Raw genomic sequence first — 20115 nt, 5'->3', positions numbered from 1 at the left:
ATTAAAATGTATAATCGATGAATTTTTGGCTCGTCTTAAAATATTAGAAATCGATACTTTTTTACCGCTGACTCCATTCGACGCAACTTTATTTTATGTATATCAAGTTAAAAAATTTGTACGCTGGTGTCTGCATGCTATCAAAAGATTCTGTAATCAATGTACTATTAAAATGTATAATCGATGAATTTTTGGCTCGTCTTTAAATATTTGAAATCGATACTTTTTTACCGCTGACCCCATTCGACGCAACTTTATTTTATGTATATCAAGTTAAAAAATTTGTACGCTGGTGTCTGCATGGTATCAAAAGATTCTGTAATCAATGTACTATTAAAATGTATAATCGATGAATTTTTGGCTCGTCTTAAAATATTAGAAATCGATACTTTTTTACCGCTGACCCTATGCGACGCAACTTTATTTTATGTATATCAAGTTAAAAAATTTGTACGCTGGTGTCTGCATGGTACCAAATGGTTCTGTAATCAATGTACTATTAAAATGTATAATCGATGAATTTTTGGCTCGTCTTAAAATATTAGAAATCGATACTTTTTTACCGCTGACCCCATTCGACGCAACTTTATTTTATGTATATCAAGTTAAAAAATTTGTACGCTGGTGTCTGTTTGGTACCAAATGGTTCTGTAATCAATGTACTAATAAAATGTATAATCGATGAATTTTTGGCTCGTCTTAAAATATTAGAAATCGATACTTTTTTACCGCTGACCCTATGCGACGCATCCTTAATTTATGTATAGCAAATGAAAAAGTTTGTATGCTGTTGTCTGCATGGTACCAAAAGATTCTGTAATCAATGTACTATTAAAATGTATAATGGATGAATTTTTGGCTCGTCTTTAAATATTAGAAATCGATACTTTTTTACCGCTGACCCCATGCGACGCAACCTTATTTTATGTATATCAAGTTAAAAAATTTGTACGCAGGTGTCTGTTTGGTACCAAATGGTTCTGTAATCAATGTACTATTAAAATGTATAATCGATGCATTTTTGGCTCGTCTTGAAATATTAGAAATCGATACTTTTTTACCGCTGACCCCATTCGACGCAACCTTATTTTATGTATATCAAGTTAAAAAATTTGTACGCTGGTGTCTGCATGGTATCAAAAGATTCTGTAATCAATGTACTATTAAAATGTATAATCGATGAATTTTTGGCTCGTCTTAAAATATTAGAAATCGATACTTTTTTACCGCTGACCCTATGCGACGCATCCTTAATTTATGTATAGCAAATGAAAAAGTTTGTACGCTGGTGTCTGTTTGGTACCAAATGATTCTGTAATCAATGTACTATTAAAATGTATAATCGATGAATTTTTGGCTCGTCTTTAAATATTAGAAATCGATACTTTTTTACCGCTGACCCCATGCGACGCAACCTTATTTTATGTATATCAAGTTAAAAAATTTGTACGCTGGTGTCTGTTTGGTATCAAATGGTTCTGTAATCAATGTACTATTAAAATGTATAATCGATGAATTTTTGTCTCGTCTTAAAATATTAGAAATCGATACTTTTTTACCGCTGACCCTATGCGACGCAACCTTATTTTATGTATATCAAGTTAAATAATTTGTACGCTGGTGTCTGTTTGGTACCAAATGATTGTGTAATCAATGTACTATTAAAATGTATAATCGATGAATTTTTGGCTCGTCTTAAAATATTAGAAATCGATACTTTTTTACCGCTGACTCCATTCGACGCAACTTTATTTTATGTATATCAAGTTAAAAAATTTGTACGCTGGTGTCTGCATGCTATCAAAAGATTCTGTAATCAATGTACTATTAAAATGTATAATGGATGAATTTTTGGCTCGTCTTTAAATATTTGAAATCGATACTTTTTTACCGCTGACCCCATTCGACGCAACTTTATTTTATGTATATCAAGTTAAAAAATTTGTACGCTGGTGTCTGCATGGTATCAAAAGATTCTGTAATCAATGTACTATTAAAATGTATAATCGATGAATTTTTGGCTCGTCTTAAAATATTAGAAATCGATACTTTTTTACCGCTGACTCCATTCGACGCAACTTTATTTTATGTATATCAAGTTAAAAAATTTGTACGCTGGTGTCTGCATGCTATCAAAAGATTCTGTAATCAATGTACTATTAAAATGTATATTCGATGAATTTTTGGCTCGTCTTTAAATATTTGAAATCGATACTTTTTTACCGCTGACCCCATTCGACGCAACTTTATTTTATGTATATCAAGTTAAAAAATTTGTACGCTGGTGTCTGCATGGTATCAAAAGATTCTGTAATCAATGTACTATTAAAATGTATAATCGATGAATTTTTGGCTCGTCTTAAAATATTAGAAATCGATACTTTTTTACCGCTGACCCTATGCGACGCAACCTTATTTTATGTATATCAAGTTAAAAAATTTGTACGCTGGTGTCTGTTTGGTACCAAATGGTTCTGTAATCAATGTACTATTAAAATGTATAATCGATGAAATTTTGGCTCGTCTTAAAATATTAGAAATCGATACTTTTTTACCGCTGACCCCATTCGACGCAACTTTATTTTATGTATATCAAGTTAAAAAATTTGTACGCTGGTGTCTGTTTGGTACCAAATGGTTCTGTAATCAATGTACTATTAAAATGTATAATCGATGAAATTTTGGCTCGTCTTAAAATATTAGAAATCCATACTTTTTTACCGCTGACCCTATGCGACGCAACCTTATTTTATGTATATCAAGTTAAAAAATTTGTACGCTGGTGTCTGTTTGGTACCAAATGATTCTGTAATCAGTGTACTATTAAAATGTATAATCGATGAATTTTTGGCTCGTCTTAAAATATTAGAAATCGATATTTTTTTACCGCTGACCCCATTCGACGCAACTTTATTTTATGTATAGCAAGTTAAAAAATTTGTACGCTGGTGTCTGTTTGGTACCAAATGGTTCTGTAATCAATGTACTATTAAAATGTATAATCGATGAAATTTTGGCTCGTCTTAAAATATTGGAAATCCATACTTTTTTACCGCTGACCCTATGCGACGCAACCTTATTTTATGTATATCAAGTTAAAAAATTTGTACGCTGGTGTCTGTTTGGTACCAAATGATTCTGTAATCAATGTACTATTAAAATGTATAATCGATGAATTTTTGGCTCGTCTTTAAATATTTGTAATCGATACTTTTTTACCGCTGACCCCATTCGACGCAACTTTATTTTATGTATATCAAGTTAAAAAATTTGTACGCTGGTATCTGCATGGTATCAAAAGATTCTGTAATCAATGTACTATTAAAATGTATAATCGATGAATTTTTGGCTCGTCTTAAAATATTAGAAATCGATACTTTTTTACCGCTGACCCTATGCGACGCAACCTTATTTTATGTATATCAAGTTAAAAAATTTGTACGCTGGTGTCTGTTTGGTACCAAATGATTCTGAAATCAATGTACTATTAAAATGTATAATCGATGAATTTTTCGCTCGTCTTAAAATATTAGAAATCGATACTTTTTTACCGCTGACCCCATTCGACGCAACTTTATTTTATGTATATCAAGTTAAAAAATTTGTACGCTGGTGTCTGTTTGGTACCAAATGGTTCTGTAATCAATGTACTATTAAAATGTATAATCGATGAAATTTTGGCTCGTCTTAAAATATTAGAAATCGATACTTTTTTACCGCTGACCCTATGCGACGCAACCTTATTTTATGTATATCAAGTTAAAAAATTTGTACGCTGGTGTCTGTTTGGTACCAAATGATTCTGAAATCAATGTACTATTAAAATGTATAATCGATGAATTTTTCGCTCGTCTTAAAATATTAGAAATCGATACTTTTTTACCGCTGACCCCATTCGACGCAACTTTATTTTATGTATATCAAGTTAAAAAATTTGTACGCTGGTGTCTGTTTGGTACCAAATGGTTCTGTAATCAATGTACTATTAAAATGTATAATCGATGAAATTTTGGCTCGTCTTAAAATATTAGAAATCCATACTTTTTTACCGCTGACCCTATGCGACGCAACCTTATTTTATGTATATCAAGTTAAAAAATTTGTACGCTGGTGTCTGTTTGGTACCAAATGATTCTGTAATCAATGTACTATTAAAATGTATAATCGATGAATTTTTGGCTCGTCTTTCAATATTTGAAATCGATACTTTTTTACCGCTGACCCTATGCGACGCATCCTTAATTTATGTATAGCAAATGAAAAAGTTTGTACGCTGGTGTCTGTTTGGTACCAAATGATTCTGTAATCAATGTACTATTAAAATGTATAATGGATGAATTTTTGGCTCGTCTTTAAATATTAGAAATCGATACTTTTTTACCGCTGACCCCATGCGACGCAACCTTATTTTATGTATATCAAGTTAAAAAATTTGTACGCTGGTGTCTGTTTGGTATCAAATGGTTCTGTAATCAATGTACTATTAAAATGTATAATCGATGAATTTTTGTCTCGTCTTAAAATATTAGAAATCGATACTTTTTTACCGCTGACCCTATGCGACGCAACCTTATTTTATGTATATCAAGTTAAATAATTTGTACGCTGGTGTCTGTTTGGTACCAAATGATTGTGTAATCAATGTACTATTAAAATGTATAATCGATGAATTTTTGGCTCGTCTTAAAATATTAGAAATCGATACTTTTTTACCGCTGACTCCATTCGACGCAACTTTATTTTATGTATATCAAGTTAAAAAATTTGTACGCTGGTGTCTGCATGGTATCAAAAGATTCTGTAATCAATGTACTATTAAAATGTATAATCGATGAATTTTTGGCTCGTCTTAAAATATTAGAAATCGATACTTTTTTACCGCTGACTCCATTCGACGCAACTTTATTTTATGTATATCAAGTTAAAAAATTTGTACGCTGGTGTCTGCATGCTATCAAAAGATTCTGTAATCAATGTACTATTAAAATGTATAATCGATGAATTTTTGGCTCGTCTTTAAATATTTGAAATCGATACTTTTTTACCGCTGACCCCATTCGACGCAACTTTATTTTATGTATATCAAGTTAAAAAATTTGTACGCTGGTGTCTGCATGGTATCAAAAGATTCTGTAATCAATGTACTATTAAAATGTATAATCGATGAAATTTTGGCTCGTCTTGAAATATTAGAAATCCATACTTTTTTACCGCTGACCCTATGCGACGCAAACTTATTTTATGTATATCAAGTTAAAAAATTTGTACGCTGGTGTCTGTTTGGTACCAAATGATTCTGTAATCAATGTACTATTAAAATGTATAATCGATGAATTTTTGGCTCGTCTTAAAATATTAGAAATCGATACTTTTTTACCGCTGACCCTATGCGACGCAACCTTATTTTATGTATATCAAGTTAAAAAATTTGTACGCTGGTGTCTGCATGGTATCAAAAGATTCTGTAATCAATGTACTATTAAAATGTATAATCGATGAATTTTTGGCTCGTCTTAAAATATTAGAAATCGATACTTTTTTACCGCTGACCCTATGCGACGCAACTTTATTTTATGTATATCAAGTTAAAAAATTTGTACGCTGGTGTCTGTTTGGTACCAAATGGTTCTGTAATCAATGTACTATTAAAATGTATAATCGATGAAATTTTGGCTCGTCTTAAAATATTAGAAATCGATACTTTTTTACCGCTGACCCCATTCGACGCAACTTTATTTTATGTATATCAAGTTAAAAAATTTGTACGCTGGTGTCTGTTTGGTACCAAATGGTTCTGTAATCAATGTACTATTAAAATGTATAATCGATGAAATTTTGGCTCGTCTTAAAATATTAGAAATCCATACTTTTTTACCGCTGACCCTATGCGACGCAACCTTATTTTATGTATATCAAGTTAAAAAATTTGTACGCTGGTGTCTGTTTGGTACCAAATGATTCTGTAATCAATGTACTATTAAAATGTATAATCGATGAATTTTTGGCTCGTCTTTAAATATTTGTAATCGATACTTTTTTACCGCTGACCCCATTCGACGCAACTTTATTTTATGTATATCAAGTTAAAAAATTTGTACGCTGGTGTCTGCATGGTATCAAAAGATTCTGTAATCAATGTACTATTAAAATGTATAATCGATGAATTTTTGGCTCGTCTTAAAATATTAGAAATCGATACTTTTTTACCGCTGACCCTATGCGACGCAACCTTATTTTATGTATATCAAGTTAAAAAATTTGTACGCTGGTGTCTGTTTGGTACCAAATGATTCTGAAATCAATGTACTATTAAAATGTATAATCGATGAATTTTTGGCTCGTCTTAAAATATTAGAAATCGATACTTTTTTACCGCTGACCCCATTCGACGCAACTTTATTTTATGTATAGCAAGTTAAAAAATTTGTACGCTGGTGTCTGTTTGGTACCAAATGGTTCTGTAATCAATGTACTATTAAAATGTATAATCGATGAAATTTTGGCTCGTCTTAAAATATTGGAAATCCATACTTTTTTACCGCTGACCCTATGCGACGCAACCTTATTTTATGTATATCAAGTTAAAAAATTTGTACGCTGGTGTCTGTTTGGTACCAAATGATTCTGTAATCAATGTACTATTAAAATGTATAATCGATGAATTTTTGGCTCGTCTTTAAATATTTGTAATCGATACTTTTTTACCGCTGACCCCATTCGACGCAACTTTATTTTATGTATATCAAGTTAAAAAATTTGTACGCTGGTGTCTGCATGGTATCAAAAGATTCTGTAATCAATGTACTATTAAAATGTATAATCGATGAATTTTTGGCTCGTCTTAAAATATTAGAAATCGATACTTTTTTACCGCTGACCCTATGCGACGCAACCTTATTTTATGTATATCAAGTTAAAAAATTTGTACGCTGGTGTCTGTTTGGTACCAAATGATTCTGAAATCAATGTACTATTAAAATGTATAATCGATGAATTTTTGGCTCGTCTTAAAATATTAGAAATCGATACTTTTTTACCGCTGACCCCATTCGACGCAACCTTATTTTATGTATATCAAGTTAAAAAATTTGTACGCTGGTATCTGTTTGGTACCAAATGATTCTGTAATCAATGTACTATTAAAATGTATAATCGATGAATTTTTGGCTCGTCTTAAAATATTAGAAATCGATACTTTTTTACCGCTGACCCTATGCGACGCAACCTTATTTTATGTATATCAAGTTAAAAAATTTGTACGCTGGTGTCTGTTTGGTACCAAATGATTCTGTAATCAATGTACTATTAAAATGTATAATCGATGAATTTTTGGCTCGTCTTTAAATATTTGTAATCGATACTTTTTTACCGCTGACCCCATTCGACGCAACTTTATTTTATGTATATCAAGTTAAAAAATTTGTACGCTGGTGTCTGCATGGTATCAAAAGATTCTGTAATCAATGTACTATTAAAATGTATAATCGATGAATTTTTGGCTCGTCTTAAAATATTAGAAATCGATACTTTTTTACCGCTGACCCTATGCGACGCAACCTTATTTTATGTATATCAAGTTAAAAAATTTGTACGCTGGTGTCTGTTTGGTACCAAATGATACTGTAATCAATGTACTATTAAAATGTATAATCGATGAATTTTTGGCTCGTCTTAAAATATTAGAAATCGATACTTTTTTACCGCTGACCCCATTCGACGCAACATTATTTTATGTATATCAAGTTAAAAAATTTGTACGCTGGTGTCTGTTTGGTACCAAATGGTTCTGTAATCAATGTACTATTAAAATGTATAATCGATGAAAATTTGGCTCGTCTTAAAATATTAGAAATCCATACTTTTTTACCGCTGACCCTATGCGACGCAACCTTATTTTATGTATATCAAGTTAAAAAATTTGTACGCTGGTGTCTGTTTGGTACCAAATGATTCTGTAATCAATGTACTATTAAAATGTATAATCGATGAATTTTTGGCTCGTCTTTAAATATTTGTAATCGATACTTTTTTACCGCTGACCCCATTCGACGCAACTTTATTTTATGTATGGTATCAAAAGATTCTGTAATCAATGTACTATTAAAATGTATAATCGGTGAATTTTTGGCTCGTCTTAAAATATTAGAAATCGATACTTTTTTACGGCTGATCCTATGCGACGCAACCTTATTTTATGTATATCAAGTTAAATAATTTGTACGCTGGTGTCTGTTTGGTACCAAATGATTGTGTAATCAATGTACTATTATAATGTATAATCGATGAATTTTTGGCTCGTCTTAAAATATTAGAAATCGATACTTTTTTACCGCTGACTCCATTCGACGCAACTTTATTTTATGTATATCAAGTTAAAAAATTTGTACGCTGGTGTCTGCATGCTATCAAAAGATTCTGTAATCAATGTACTATTAAAATGTATAATCGATGAATTTTTGGCTCGTCTTAAAATATTAGAAATCGATACTTTTTTACCGCTGACCCTATGCGACGCAACCTTATTTTATGTATATCAAGTTAAAAAATTTGTACGCTGGTGTCTGTTTGGTACCAAATGGTTCTGTAATCAATGTACTATTAAAATGTATAATCGATGAATTTTTGGCTCGTCTTAAAATATTAGAAATCGATACTTTTTTACCGCTGACCCTATGCGACGCAACCTTATTTTATGTATATCAAGTTAAAAAATTTGTACGCTGGTGTCTGTTTGGTACCAAATGATTCTGTAATCAATGTACTATTAAAATGTATAATCGATGAATTTTTGGCTCGTCTTAAAATATTAGAAATCGATACTTTTTTACCGCTGACCTCATTCGACGCAACTTTATTTTATGTATAGCAAGTTAAAAAATTTGTACGCTGGTGTCTGTTTGGTACCAAATGGTTCTGTAATCAATGTACTATTAAAATGTATAATCGATGAATTTTTGGCTCGTCTTAAAATATTAGAAATCGATACTTTTTTACCGCTGACCCTATGCGACGCAACCTTATTTTATGTATATCAAGTTAAAAAATTTGTACGCTGGTGTCTGTTTGGTACCAAATGATACTGTAATCAATGTACTATTAAAATGTATAATCGATGAATTTTTGGCTCGTCTTAAAATATTAGAAATCGATACTTTTTTACCGCTGACCCTATGCGACGCAACCTTATTTTATGTATATCAAGTTAAAAAATTTGTACGCTGGTGTCTGTTTGGTACCAAATGGTTCTGTAATCAATGTACTATTAAAATGTATAATCGATGAATTTTTGGCTCGTCTTTAAATATTTGTAATCGATACTTTTTTACCGCTGACCCCATTCGACGCAACTTTATTTTATGTATGGTATCAAAAGATTCTGTAATCAATGTACTATTAAAATGTATAATCGGTGAATTTTTGGCTCGTCTTAAAATATTAGAAATCGATACTTTTTTACGGCTGACCCTATGCGACGCAACCTTATTTTATGTATATCAAGTTAAATAATTTGTACGCTGGTGTCTGTTTGGTACCAAATGATTGTGTAATCAATGTACTATTATAATGTATAATCGATGAATTTTTGGCTCGTCTTAAAATATTAGAAATCGATACTTTTTTACCGCTGACTCCATTCGACGCAACTTTATTTTATGTATATCAAGTTAAAAAATTTGTACGCTGGTGTCTGCATGCTATCAAAAGATTCTGTAATCAATGTACTATTAAAATGTATAATCGATGAATTTTTGGCTCGTCTTAAAATATTAGAAATCGATACTTTTTTACCGCTGACCCTATGCGACGCAACCTTATTTTATGTATATCAAGTTAAAAAATTTGTACGCTGGTGTCTGTTTGGTACCAAATGGTTCTGTAATCAATGTACTATTAAAATGTATAATCGATGAATTTTTGGCTCGTCTTAAAATATTAGAAATCGATACTTTTTTACCGCTGACCCTATGCGACGCAACCTTATTTTATGTATATCAAGTTAAAAAATTTGTACGCTGGTGTCTGTTTGGTACCAAATGATTCTGTAATCAATGTACTATTAAAATGTATAATCGATGAATTTTTGGCTCGTCTTAAAATATTAGAAATCGATACTTTTTTACCGCTGACCTCATTCGACGCAACTTTATTTTATGTATAGCAAGTTAAAAAATTTGTACGCTGGTGTCTGTTTGGTACCAAATGGTTCTGTAATCAATGTACTATTAAAATGTATAATCGATGAATTTTTGGCTCGTCTTAAAATATTAGAAATCGATACTTTTTTACCGCTGACCCTATGCGACGCAACCTTATTTTATGTATATCAAGTTAAAAAATTTGTACGCTGGTGTCTGTTTGGTACCAAATGATTCTGTAATCAATGTACTATTAAAATGTATAATCGATGAATTTTTGGCTCGTCTTAAAATATTAGAAATCGATACTTTTTTACCGCTGACCCCATTCGACGCAACTTTATTTTATGTATATCAAGTTAAAAAATTTGTACGCTGGTGTCTGTTTGGTACCAAATGGTTCTGTAATCAATGTACTATTAAAATGTATAATCGATGAAATTTTGGTTCGTCTTAAAATATTAGAAATCCATACTTTTTTACCGCTGACCCTATGCGACGCAACCTTATTTTATGTATATCAAGTTAAAAAATTTGTACGCTGGTGTCTGTTTGGTACCAAATGATTCTGTAATCAATGTACTATTAAAATGTATAATCGATGAATTTTTGGCTCGTCTTAAAATATTAGAAATCGATACTTTTTTACCGCTGATCCTATGCGACGCAACCTTATTTTATGTATATCAAGTTAAAAAATTTGTACGCTGGTGTCTGTTTGGTACCAAATGATTCTGTAATCAATGTACTATTAAAATGTATAATCGATGAATTTTTGGCTCGTCTTTAAATATTTGTAATCGATACTTTTTTACCGCTGACCCCATTCGACGCAACTTTATTTTATGTATATCAAGTTAAAAAATTTGTACGCTGGTGTCTGCATGGTATCAAAAGATTCTGTAATCAATGTACTATTAAAATGTATAATCGATGAATTTTTGGCTCGTCTTAAAATATTAGAAATCGATACTTTTTTACCGCTGACCCCATTCGACGCAACTTTATTTTATGTATATCAAGTTAAAAAATTTGTACGCTGGTGTCTGTTTGGTACCAAATGGTTCTGTAATCAATGTACTATTAAAATGTATAATCGATGAAATTTTGGCTCGTCTTAAAATATTAGAAATCCATACTTTTTTACCGCTGACCCTATGCGACGCAACCTTATTTTATGTATATCAAGTTAAAAAATTTGTACGCTGGTGTCTGATTGGTACCAAATGATTCTGTAATCAATGTACTATTAAAATGTATAATCGATGAATTTTTGGCTCGTCTTAAAATATTAGAAATCGATACTTTTTTACCGCTGACCCTATGCGACGCAACCTTATTTTATGTATATCAAGTTAAAAAATTTGTACGCAGGTGTCTGTTTGGTACCAAATGGTTCTGTAATCAATGTACTATTAAAATGTATAATCGATGAAATTTTGGCTCGTCTTAAAATATTAGAAATCGATACTTTTTTACCGCTGACCCTATGCGACGCAACCTTATTTTATGTATATCAAGTTAAAAAATTTGTACGCTGGTGTCTGTTTGGTACCAAATGGTTCTGTAATCAATGTACTATTAAAATGTATAATCGATGAAATTTTGGCTCGTCTTAAAATATTAGAAATCCATACTTTTTTACCGCTGACCCTATGCGACGCAACCTTATTTTATGTATATCAAGTTAAAAAATTTGTACGCTGGTGTCTGTTTGGTACCAAATGATTCTGTAATCAATGTACTATTAAAATGTATAATCGATGAATTTTTGGCTCGTCTTAAAATATTAGAAATCGATACTTTTTTACCGCTGACCCCATTTGACGCAACTTTATTTTATGTATAGCAAGTTAAAAAATTTGTACGCTGGTGTCTGTTTGGTACCAAATGGTTCTGTAATCAATGTACTATTAAAATGTATAATCGATGAATTTTTGGCTCGTCTTAAAATATTAGAAATCGATACTTTTTTACCGCTGACCCTATGCGACGCAACTTTATTTTATGTATATCAAGTTAAAAAATTTGTACGCTGGTGTCTGCATGCTATCAAAAGATTCTGTAATCAATGTACTATTAAAATGTATAATCGATGAATTTTTGGCTCGTCTTAAAATATTAGAAATCGATACTTTTTTACCGCTGACCCCATTCGACGCAACTTTATTTTATGTATATCAAGTTAAAAAATTTGTACGCTGGTGTCTGCATGGTATCAAAAGATTCTGTAATCAATGTACTATTAAAATGTATAATCGATGAATTTTTGGCTCGTCTTAAAATATTAAAAATCGATACTTTTTTACCGCTGACCCTATGCGACGCAACCTTATTTTATGTATATCAAGTTAAAAAATTTGTACGCTGGTGTCTGTTTGGTACCAAATGGTTCTGTATTCAATGTACTATTAAAATGTATAATCGATGAAATTTTGGCTCGTCTTAAAATATTAGAAATCGATACTTTTTTACCGCTGACCCCATTCGACGCAACTTTATTTTATGTATATCAAGTTAAAAAATTTGTACGTTGGTGTCTGTTTGGTACCAAATGGTTCTGTAATCAATGTACTATTAAAATGTATAATCGATGAAATTTTGGCTCGTCTTAAAATATTAGAAATCCATACTTTTTTACCGCTGACCCTATGCGACGCAACCTTATTTTATGTATATCAAGTTAAAAAATTTGTATGCTGGTGTCTGTTTGGTACCAAATGATTCTGTAATCAATGTACTATTAAAATGTATAATCGATGAATTTTTGGCTCGTCTTAAAATATTAGAAATCGATACTTTTTTACCGCTGACCCCATTTGACGCAACTTTATTTTATGTATAGCAAGTTAAAAAATTTGTACGCTGGTGTCTGTTTGGTACCAAATGGTTCTGTAATCAATGTACTATTAAAATGTATAATCGATGAATTTTTGGCTCGTCTTAAAATATTAGAAATCAATACTTTTTTACCGCTGACTCCATTCGACGCAACTTTATTTTATGTATATCAAGTTAAAAAATTTGTACGCTGGTGTCTGCATGCTATCAAAAGATTCTGTAATCAATGTACTATTAAAATGTATAATCGATGAATTTTTGGCTCGTCTTTAAATATTTGAAATCGATACTTTTTTACCGCTGACCCCATTCGACGCAACTTTATTTTATGTATATCAAGTTAAAAAATTTGTACGCTGGTGTCTGCATGGTATCAAAAGATTCTGTAATCAATGTACTATTAAAATGTATAATCGATGAATTTTTGGCTCGTCTTAAAATATTAGAAATCGATACTTTTTTACCGCTGACCCTATGCGACGCAACCTTATTTTATGTATATCAAGTTAAAAAATTTGTACGCTGGTGTCTGTTTGGTACCAAATGGTTCTGTAATCAATGTACTATTAAAATGTATAATCGATGAAATTTTGGCTCGTCTTAAAATATTAGAAATCCATACTTTTTTACCGCTGACCCTATGCGACGCAACCTTATTTTATGTATATCAAGTTAAAAAATTTGTACGCTGGTGTCTGTTTGGTACCAAATGATTCTGTAATCAATGTACTATTAAAATGTATAATCGATGAATTTTTGGCTCGTCTTAAAATATTAGAAATCGATACTTTTTTACCGCTGACCCCATTCGACGCAACTTTATTTTATGTATAGCAAGTTAAAAAATTTGTACGTTGGTGTCTGTTTGGTACCAAATGGTTCTGTAATCAATGTACTATTAAAATGTATAATCGATGAAATTTTGGCTCGTCTTAAAATATTAGAAATCCATACTTTTTTACCGCTGACCCTATGCGACGCAACCTTATTTTATGTATATCAAGTTAAAAAATTTGTACGTTGGTGTCTGTTTGGTACCAAATGGTTCTGTAATCAATGTACTATTAAAATGTATAATCGATGAAATTTTGGCTCGTCTTAAAATATTAGAAATCCATACTTTTTTACCGCTGACCCTATGCGACGCAACCTTATTTTATGTATATCAAGTTAAAAAATTTGTACGTTGGTGTCTGTTTCGTACCAAATGATTCTGTAATCAATGTACTATTAAAATGTATAATCGATGAATTTTTGGCTCGTCTTAAAATATTAGAAATCGATACTTTTTTACCGCTGACCCCATTCGACGCAACTTTATTTTATGTATAGCAAGTTAAAAAATTTGTACGTTGGTGTCTGTTTGGTACCAAATGGTTCTGTAATCAATGTACTATTAAAATGTATAATCGATGAAATTTTGGCTCGTCTTAAAATATTAGAAATCCATACTTTTTTACCGCTGACTCCATTCGACGCAACTTTATTTTATGTATATCAAGTTAAAAAATTTGTACGCTGGTGTCTGCATGCTATCAAAAGATTCTGTAATCAATGTACTATTAAAATGTATAATCGATGAATTTTTGGCTCGTCTTTAAATATTTGAAATCGATACTTTTTTACCGCTGACCCCATTCGACGCAACTTTATTTTATGTATATCAAGTTAAAAAATTTGTACGCTGGTGTCTGTTTGGTACCAAATGGTTCTGTAATCAATGTACTATTAAAATGTATAATCGATGAATTTTTGGCTCGTCTTAAAATATTAGAAATCGATACTTTTTTACCGCTGACCCTATGCGACGCATCCTTAATTTATGTATAGCAAATGAAAAAGTTTGTATGCTGTTGTCTGCTTGGTACCAAAAGATTCTGTAATCAATGTACTATTAAAATGTATAATCGATGAATTTTTGGCTCGTCTTAAAATATTAGAAATCGATACTATTTTACCGCTGACCCTATGCGACGCAACCTTATTTTATGTATATCAAGTTAAAAAATTTGTACGCTGGTGTTTGTTTGGTACCAAATGATTCTGTAATCAATGTACTATTAAAATGTATAATCGATGAATTTTTGGCTCGTCTTAAAATATTAGAAATCGATACTTTATTACCGCTGACCCCATTCGACGCAACTTTATTTTATGTATATCAAGTTAAAAAATTTGTACGCTGGTGTCTGTTTGGTACCAAATGGTTCTGTAATCAATGTACTATTAAAATGTATAATCGATGAAATTTTGGCTCGTCTTAAAATATTAGAAATCCATACTTTTTTACCGCTGACCCTATGCGACGCAACTTTATTTTATGTATATCAAGTTAAAAAATTTGTACGCTGGTGTCTGTTTGGTACCAAATGATTCTGTAATCAATGTACTATTAAAATGTATAATCGATGAATTTTTGGCTCGTCTTAAAATATTAGAAATCGATACTTTTTTACCGCTGACCCCATTCGACGCAACTTTATTTTATGTATATCAAGTTAAAAAATTTGTACGTTGGTGTCTGTTTGGTACCAAATGGTTCTGTAATCAATGTACTATTAAAATGTATAATCGATGAAATTTTGGCTCGTCTTAAAATATTAGAAATCCATACTTTTTTACCGCTGACCCTATGCGACGCAACCTTATTTTATGTATATCAAGTTAAAAAATTTGTACGTTGGTGTCTGTTTCGTACCAAATGATTCTGTAATCAATGTACTATTAAAATGTATAATCGATGAATTTTTGGCTCGTCTTAAAATATTAGAAATCGATACTTTTTTACCGCTGACCCCATTCGACGCAACTTTATTTTATGTATAGCAAGTTAAAAAATTTGTACGTTGGTGTCTGTTTGGTACCAAATGGTTCTGTAATCAATGTACTATTAAAATGTATAATCGATGAAATTTTGGCTCGTCTTAAAATATTAGAAATCCATACTTTTTTACCGCTGACTCCATTCGACGCAACTTTATTTTATGTATATCAAGTTAAAAAATTTGTACGCTGGTGTCTGCATGCTATCAAAAGATTCTGTAATCAATGTACTATTAAAATGTATAATCGATGAATTTTTGGCTCGTCTTTAAATATTTGAAATCGATACTTTTTTACCGCTGACCCCATTCGACGCAACTTTATTTTATGTATATCAAGTTAAAAAATTTGTACGCTGGTGTCTGTTTGGTACCAAATGGTTCTGTAATCAATGTACTATTAAAATGTATAATCGATGAATTTTTGGCTCGTCTTAAAATATTAGAAATCGATACTTTTTTACCGCTGACCCTATGCGACGCATCCTTAATTTATGTATAGCAAATGAAAAAGTTTGTATGCTGTTGTCTGCTTGGTACCAAAAGATTCTGTAATCAATGTACTATTAAAATGTATAATCGATGAATTTTTGGCTCGTCTTAAAATATTAGAAATCGATACTATTTTACCGCTGACCCTATGCGACGCAACCTTATTTTATGTATATCAAGTTAAAAAATTTGTACGCTGGTGTTTGTTTGGTACCAAATGATTCTGTAATCAATGTACTATTAAAATGTATAATCGATGAATTTTTGGCTCGTCTTAAAATATTAGAAATCGATACTTTATTACCGCTGACCCCATTCGACGCAACTTTATTTTATGTATATCAAGTTAAAAAATTTGTACGCTGGTGTCTGTTTGGTACCAAATGGTTCTGTAATCAATGTACTATTAAAATGTATAATCGATGAAATTTTGGCTCGTCTTAAAATATTAGAAATCCATACTTTTTTACCGCTGACCCTATGCGACGCAACTTTATTTTATGTATATCAAGTTAAAAAATTTGTACGCTGGTGTCTGTTTGGTACCAAATGATTCTGTAATCAATGTACTATTAAAATGTATAATCGATGAATTTTTGGCTCGTCTTAAAATATTAGAAATCGATACTTTTTTACCGCTGACTCCATTCGACGCAACTTTATTTTATGTATATCAAGTTAAAAAATTTGTACGCTGGTGTCTGCATGCTATCAAAAGATTCTGTAATCAATGTACTATTAAAATGTATAATCGATGAATTTTTGGCTCGTCTTTAAATATTTGAAATCGATACTTTTTTACCGCTGACCCCATTCGACGCAACTTTATTTTATGTATATCAAGTTAAAAAATTTGTACGCTGGTGTCTGTTTGGTACCAAATGGTTCTGTAATCAATGTACTATTAAAATGTATAATCGATGAATTTTTGGCTCGTCTTAAAATATTAGAAATCGATACTTTTTTACCGCTGACCCTATGCGACGCATCCTTAATTTATGTATAGCAAATGAAAAAGTTTGTATGCTGTTGTCTGCTTGGTACCAAAAGATTCTGTAATCAATGTACTATTAAAATGTAAAATCGATGAATTTTTGGCTCGTCTTAAAATATTAGAAATCGATACTTTTTTACCGCTGACCCTATGCGACGCAACCTTATTTTATGTATATCAAGTTAAAAAATTTGTACGCTGGTGTCTGTTTGGTACCAAATGATTCTGTAATCAATGTACTATTAAAATGTATAATCGATGAATTTTTGGCTCGTCTTTAAATATTTGTAATCGATACTTTTTTACCGCTGACCCTATGCGACGCAACCTTATTTTATGTATATCAAGTTAAAAAATTTGTACGCTGGTGTCTGTTTGGTACCAAATGATTCTGTAATCAATGTACTATTAAAATGTATAATCGATGAATTTTTGGCTCGTCTTAAAATATTAGAAATCGATACTTTTTTACCGCTGACCCTATGCGACGCAACCTTATTTTATGTATATCAAGTTAAAAAATTTGTACGCTGGTGTCTGTTTGGTACCAAATGATTCTGTAATCAATGTACTATTAAAATGTATAATCGATGAATTTTTGGCTCGTCTTAAAATATTAGAAATCGATACTTTTTTACCGCTGACCCTATGCGACGCAACCTTATTTTATGTATATCAAGTTAAAAAATTTGTACGCTGGTGTCTGTTTGGTACCAAATGATTCTGTAATCAATGTACTATTAAAATGTATAATCGATGAATTTTTGGCTCGTCTTAAAATATTAGAAATCGATACTTTTTTACCGCTGACCCCATTCGACGCAACTTTATTTTATGTACTATATCAAGTTAAAAAATTTGTACGCTGGTGTCTGTTTGGTACCAAATGGTTCTGTAATCAATGTACTATTAAAATGTATAATCGATGAAAATTTGGCTCGTCTTAAAATATTAGAAATCCATACTTTTTTACCGCTGACCCTATGCGACGCAACCTTATTTTATGTATATCAAGTTAAATAATTTGTACGCTGGTGTCTGTTTGGTACCAAATGATTGTGTAATCAATGTACTATTAAAATGTATAATCGATGAATTTTTGGCTCGTCTTAAAATATTAGAAATCGATACTTTTTTACCGCTGACTCCATTCGACGCAACTTTATTTTATGTATATCAAGTTAAAAAATTTGTACGCTGGTGTCTGCATGCTATCAAAAGATTCTGTAATCAATGTACTATTAAAATGTATAATCGATGAATTTTTGGCTCGTCTTTAAATATTTGAAATCGATACTTTTTTACCGCTGACCCCATTCGACGCAACTTTATTTTATGTATATCAAGTTAAAAAATTTGTACGCTGGTGTCTGCATGGTATCAAAAGATTCTGTAATCAATGTACTATTAAAATGTATAATCGATGAATTTTTGGCTCGTCTTAAAATATTAGAAATCGATACTTTTTTACCGCTGACCCTATGCGACGCAACCTTATTTTATGTATATCAAGTTAAAAAATTTGTACGCTGGTGTCTGTTTGGTACCAAATGGTTCTGTAATCAATGTACTATTAAAATGTATAATCGATGAATTTTTGGCTCGTCTTAAAATATTAGAAATCGATACTATTTTACCGCTGACCCTATGCGACGCAACCTTATTTTATGTATAGCAAATGAAAAAGTTTGTACGCTGTTGTCTGCTTGGTATCAAAAGATTCTGTAATCAATGTACTATTAAAATGTATAATCGATGAATTTTTGGCTCGTCTTAAAATATTAGAAATCGATACTTTATTACCGCTGACCCCATTCGACGCAACTTTATTTTATGTATATCAAGTTAAAAAATTTGTACGCTGGTGTCTGTTTGGTACCAAATGGTTCTGTAATCAATGTACTATTAAAATGTATAATCGATGAAATTTTGGCTCGTCTTAAAATATTAGAAATCCATACTTTTTTACCGCTGACCCTATGCGACGCAACCTTATTTTATGTATATCAAGTTAAAAAATTTGTACGCTGGTGTCTGTTTGGTACCAAATGATTCTGTAATCAATGTACTATTAAAATGTATAATCGATGAATTTTTGGCTCGTCTTAAAATATTAGAAATCGATACTTTTTTACCGCTGACCCTATGCGACGCAACCTTATTTTATGTATATCAAGTTAAAAAATTTGTACGCTGGTGTCTGTTTGGTACCAAATGATTCTGTAATCAATGTACTATTAAAATGTATAATCGATGAATTTTTGGCTCGTCTTTAAATATTTGTAATCGATACTTTTTTACCGCTGACCCTATGCGACGCAACCTTATTTTATGTATATCAAGTTAAAAAATTTGTACGCTGGTGTCTGTTTGGTACCAAATGATTCTGTAATCAATGTACTATTAAAATGTATAATCGATGAATTTTTGGCTCGTCTTAAAATATTAGAAATCGATACTTTTTTACCGCTGACCCTATGCGACGCAACCTTATTTTATGTATATCAAGTTAAAAAATTTGTACGCTGGTGTCTGTTTGGTACCAAATGATTCTGTAATCAATGTACTATTAAAATGTATAATCGATGAATTTTTGGCTCGTCTTAAAATATTAGAAATCGATACTTTTTTACCGCTGACCCCATTCGACGCAACTTTATTTTATGTATATCAAGTTAAAAAATTTGTACGCTGGTGTCTGTTTGGTACCAAATGGTTCTGTAATCAATGTACTATTAAAATGTATAATCGATGAAATTTTGGCTCGTCTTAAAATATTAGAAATCCATACTTTTTTACCGCTGACCCTATGCGACGCAACCTTATTTTA

Source organism: Prenolepis imparis, unplaced genomic scaffold, assembly GCF_030444845.1.
Source record: "Prenolepis imparis isolate NDT839.2.m4 unplaced genomic scaffold, iyPreImpa1.0 SCAF_20, whole genome shotgun sequence".
In the NCBI taxonomy this organism is placed as follows: Eukaryota; Metazoa; Arthropoda; class Insecta; order Hymenoptera; family Formicidae; genus Prenolepis; species Prenolepis imparis.
This window is presented reverse-complemented; position numbering follows the sequence as displayed.